Genomic DNA, 6000 nt, shown 5'->3' with positions numbered 1-6000 from the left:
CCTCCTCCACGCCGCAGCCCTGCTCTGGAGCTGGTGTGTCCAGGACCGCCTCCTCCGTAACACCGCCCTGCTCTGGCTGCTGGTCCGCCTCCACCTCTGCAGCCTCTCAGGCCCACGCTGTCATCCACCTTGCTACGGGGATTCCCCAGGTCAGCTTAGCCCAGTGGTGTCAAACTCCAGTCCTCGAGGGCCGGTGTCCTGCATGTTTTAGACGTCTCCTTGCATCAACACACCTGATTCAAATTAACGGTCGTCACCAGCTTGTCATCAAGGTCTGGACAGCTCTGTTGGTGTCACAGCTCCTTTTATCACGGTGTGCTGAAGCAGGGAAACATCTGAAACATGCAGGATTGCGGCCCTCGAGGACCAGATCCCGACCACCCCTGGCTTAGCCTGTTTATGTGACTTTTCTCAAATGTTCACTGCCAAATGTGTACTTTGTAGCCTTATGTCTGTATGCCGTCCTCTGGTTTTCATTTGAACCAGGGCTGGATTTAGTGAGGCCCACTAAGGTGGGCAGACTGAAATGTAGGGTGGGCGACGCTGCCTGCGGCGAAGAAATTTTGGGGGGTCAAACCCCCGAAATGCATAGAAAACTATGCTATCATCATATCAGTTCATCTACCTTCTCCTTCTTTGACCAACAGTATGTTAACCCAGTTGCCCTTTCTGACACTACCCTGCATTTACCCGGGCCTGGGACCGGCACTAATAGGACACTGGCTTGTGCCCTGTTGAGGCTGCATTTATTTTATGTTTTTTGCTCTCTTCTTTCTTGATTTTTTTATTTTTTTTTTTAAATCAATCAATCAATCGTACCCTTCGGCGTAGGCTCTGCGTGGATTTAAAAGGTCCCGCGGCAGGCTGGCGTCTCCAGAGCCTGCACGGCACCGCAGCCACCGCCACCCGCACTGGCGCTCTCCACCCTCGCAAGGATATAGAGAGGCGTCTCCGCCCTGGCCGGGATGGAGAGAGGCGTTGCGGAGGCTTTTCCTTATAGGCTTAAAGAAACAATGCATGTCGGCGAATCGGCGATGTCGCTCTCTTTCTTGATACCAGCAGAGTGGGCAGACGGGAGCACTGAGGCAGTGATTATAAACTTTATTTTCTTTTACACAAAAAAACACTGAAACGTATTTTCTGTGTTTGAGCATGTAGAACTCCTGATTCGTGGACCTGTTGCTGGAGGCGTGGTTATGTGTAGGGGGTTTTCCACGCGGCTCATTCTCCCTCAAGGCTGATTTATTGTTCCGCGTTACACCAACGCAGAGCCTGCTACGTAGGATATGCCGCGGTACTCTACGGCGTAGGCTCTGCGTCGACTTAACGCAGAACCCTAAATCAGCTTTTAGTGCTTGCTCTGTGTGCTGTTCCGAACTCTGTTGTGCTCATTTTGCTGGGATGCCGGGTCCCTCCGCCGAGACACAACTTTTGCGGTATGCGTTGATTGTTGTGTCTAAAAATGATGCGCAGTGTCCTGCCACCCAATCAGAAACGGAACAGATATTTTGTGATATTAAAAATAAAATTATAAAAACAAAGGATCCCCATAACCTTTGGGTGGGCAGGATGCACGTTCGGGTGGGCACAGCCCACCCCTGCCCCCCCCCCCCTAAAACCGGCCTCGATTTGGACACTGCCTTGTCTTGCCGTACAAGATTGGAAAAGAGATTACAGGACAGTAAATATGCCCATTGTTATATAGTTACCCATTTTATTTATATATTTTTATTTTAATACTCCCTGCGCCTGAATGCATTTTTTTTCTTTGTCGTGACTGAGCTGTTTGTCATGTTTTGTTTTGTGAAAAATTTAATAAAAATATTTTTCAAAACAAAAAAAATTAATCCATGCTGGAGTGTGATTGTCACTCATACTATCTAAGAGGGAACTTATGTCATTACATATCAGTAAACAGTGGACTCAGGTCGTTTTATACAGTTCAAGTGGGGACCTTTTTTCTATAATGTAAGTCAACAAACCACTACAATTAATCAAGCACGTCCAGTGCTTGTGACAACTAGTCAGAGTATTTTGGGACTGAACAATTTTAGTTTTTTTTTAAGGTCTAGTCAAAGTGTGATGTCACATCAGTCCTTAGTGATTTAATGAAACTGACAAGAAGATGTGAAGTCGTGTTCAGGACGGCATTTCACTGCATAAGCACACATGTTTTTAGTTCACTCTAAAAAATTCACTCAAGAATTTAGTTTGAAAAGAAATAATTCACACATACACACTGACACACAAACCCACACATAGATGATCGGAAGTTTGTGTTTAATGTTTAGTTAGTTGTTTATGTGTAGTTTAAGCATCGGAATTTATCCCAAGTTTTGTTTAGGACTTTTGTAAATAAATTCTGATTAATTTGAATGAGAAAGAGGAGTAAACAGGAAATAGGGGACGCCCTAATGACAGACTCAGACTCTGACCAAAACGAACCTGAGACTGCTGAGACGAATACGCGTGACTCCCGTAAGGATCGTAGAGATCCTGTTAAACTGAAGAAGATCTCGAAACGTGCCTTTTCTGCACCATCTCGGTCTTTACCAACCCGGGACGTAAAAACAAAACATAAAGTTGAACCTCGCAAACAAAAAGACCTGTATCCTGTGTCCGACCTTAAACAGATAAAACAAAAACCTGGATATGGTAAAACGGACTCAGGCTCCGGCTCTGACTCGGACTCTGAATCTGACCCAGGATGTGCTGCGCCCCACACCCACCTGAGTTGTCCGTTAATGCAGGTGGCTAATCCGTGTTACGGTCAAGGTGGTGATGATAACCCGACCATTGTAGTTTTTAGAGCGTGGTCCAAAGATGAAATGATGAAAGCTGATGATGATGATGATGGTCTTGCAGACCCATTTCAGGATGCGCAATCTACGGGGACGAGATCATTTCCACCATAGACGAGGGGGGAGGAATGCAGGATGAAATCGGGAAAACAGACGAAAATCTGATGCAAATTGCGGGAAACCTGGACACTTTTCCAGGGATTGCAAGACTAATCCTGCAAATAAAAGAAAACAGCCACAGCAAGATAAACGTCCAGATGATCCCAACTCAGACCAAACAGAAATGACTATTATCTGAACCTCCGAAACAGGGTCCAAACGATGAGGTAGACATCTTTGCAGCCCTTAAACATGCCCGTCAAAATAATGAATTGCCATTCATAACCCTCAGTATTCAAGGGGAAAACTATCGCTGTCTTTGTGATTCTGGGGCTGTGTAACTTCTGCAGGACCTGGATTCCAGAGTATGCTAAAGTTATCCAGCCTATTCAAAACATTATCTATGGTAACAGCCTGTCTCTCACAGACAAGGGCCCGGTTTCCCAGATCAGTTAAGTAGTTCTTAACAGCGAAAGACTTCTTTCACAGGCTCCTTAAGATGGTTTGAAAGAAGTCTTTCGCTGTTAAGAACTACTTAACTGATCTGGGAAACCAGGCCAAGGTCATTTGGAACCCAGCCGCTATTCAGGCATTCATAACACTGAAAGAGTTGTTGCAAACAAATATCGTCCTGGCCTTGCCTGATTACCATAGACCGTTTTATCCTTTGGTTGATGTACCAGAAGGTTTTATGAAAGCCGTTTAAACTAAAAAAAAAAAAAGGCTCAACACACAGGCCCATTGCTTATTATTCTAAGAAACCTGAAAAATAAAAAAAATAAAAAATGATGATCAGTATGTAAATGGCAAGCCGATCCTTCCCAAGTCACTTTTTAAAGCGGCAGCACAGATGAGTCACGGGTTAACCCATAGATAGTAGACACATTTTCACACATTAAATGGCCAGAAATGTACCCTGTAAAGCCTTGTGATGCTGTAACGGTGGCTAAACACCTGTGTTCACATTTTTTCCCGACTTATGGTATTCCTTGTATCATAAGATCAGACAATGGAACTCATTTTGTAAATGAAGTGTTAGCATTGTGTGCCACCACCCTGGGGTTTGAGCTGAAGAATCATTGCTCATATCACCCCCAAAGTGCAGGACTAGTGGAAAGAACCAATGCTACGATAAAAGAGAGGCTCAGAAAAACTATGGCGGAAACTACAAGACCGTGGCCCGATTGTCTGTCTTTAGTTAAAATGTGGATGCGTATTACTGCATGCCACGGAGGGTTAACTCCCTTCGAAATAGTACATGAGAGGAGGTTCCCCCTCCCTAATACAGACACCCCTCTAACCAAGAGTGATAATGAGCACACATTGGCAGACTGGATGAAAAGCATGTTTTCCCACAGGCTTATCAAGGAACACAATGATCTCCCAGAGTCTTCTGCTCCTATCTTACAGGCACTCAAGGTCCTACGGCGAGACAACTGGGCGGCGCCACGGTGGGACGGGCCGTATCAAGTTCTCCTGACGACACCCACGGCGATTAAAATTGCGGAAATGCCCTCCTGGATCCACCAGTCACACTGTAAGCGCATCATCACCGAGCCAGAGTGAGAATCTACTGATAGAGTAGCAACGAAGTCCGGCTACAAAGGGGGCAGGAACCAATAGGGACCTGTCGTCTCAAACCGGTGAAGAAAAGAAGACATGGCTCTGCGCTGTCTGGTGATCTTGGCTTTTTTGGGCCTCGTGGCGTTTACCCTGCTGATGCTTCGGTCCCCATCGGACATTCAACGCACCGCTGCCAGGAGAAAAAGGTCTGTGACTGATGTGACGAAATGTTCCACCTCTGTCCCGCACACCACTATTGTATGTGCTCCACGGACCAAGAACACCCCCTTCGTCATCCCCTTCCACACGTCACCCGTCCGTCCACTGCTGTCATTCAGGGACTGCTTAAAAATTCCGAAATGTTGTCAAAACTTGATGGGAGTTTTTCTCATTTGGATGAGTCGAAGCGTGAGGATGTGGTCAAATTCATTAGGTCTCATGTTTCTTTGTTTTCAGACGTGCCTACACGTACAAATGTGCTTCAGCATGACATTGATGTGGGTGATTCTTCCCCAATAAACCAGCATGCTTACCGCGTGAACCCCCCCCCACCCTGGACTCACACCAGTTTTCATACCGGGCAAAACAAATCAATGGAAGACGCGATATCCATCGCACTCCACTCCGTGCTGAGTCACCTGGAGAAACAGGGGAGCTACGTCAAGATGCTCTTCGTCGACTTCAGCTCAGCCTTTAATACAATAATACCGGACATTCTAATCCCCAAGCTATCCACCCTGGGGCTCCCACCACCCACCTGCTCCTGGATTAAAGACTTTTTGGTGAACCGACCCCAGTGCGTGAAACTCGGTCCCTCAGGCTCTCCTCAGGGCTGTGTGCTGGGCCCACTACTGTACTCCCTCTCTCAGCACTGGCTCTCCTCAGGGCTGTGTGCTGGGCCCACTACTGTACTGGCTCTCCTCAGGGCTGTGTGCTGGGCCCACTACTGTACTCCCTCTCTCAGCACTGGCTCTCCTCAGGGCTGTGTGCTGGGCCCACTACTGTACTGGCTCTCCTCAGGGCTGTGTGCTGGGCCCACTACTGTACTCCCTCTACACATCGGACTGCAGCCCCGCCCACCCGGAGAACACCATTGTCAAATTTGCTGATGACACAACAGTGGTGGGGCTGATCACAGGGCGAAACGAGGCGGCCTACAGAGATGAGGTCCCTAAACTCGGTGAGTGGTGCGCACTGAACAACCTGGCACTGAACACCACCAAAACCAAGGAGCTCATCCTGGATTTCAGGCGGAACAGAGCCGCCCCCGCCCCCCTGCACATCAACGGTGATTGTGTGGAGCAAGTGCAGTCCTTCAGGTTCCTGGGCGTCCACATCACTGCAGACCTCTCCTGGGCCCTCATTTATCAATCGTTCGTACGCACAGATCTGTGCGTAAAGCGTGCGTACAAGCTTTCCCACGCAAAGTATGGTATTTATCAACATGTACCTGTGCGCAGAAACACGTGTAAATATACGCACAGCTCCGACCATGCGTACACACAAAACCTAGTGGTAGAACAGTGAAATTACAAAT

This window comes from Cololabis saira, chromosome 3, assembly GCF_033807715.1.
Source record: "Cololabis saira isolate AMF1-May2022 chromosome 3, fColSai1.1, whole genome shotgun sequence".
NCBI lineage: Eukaryota > Metazoa > Chordata > Actinopteri > Beloniformes > Belonidae > Cololabis > Cololabis saira.
The sequence above is the reverse complement of the archived record's forward strand: the minus strand, read 5'-3'. Positions refer to the sequence as shown.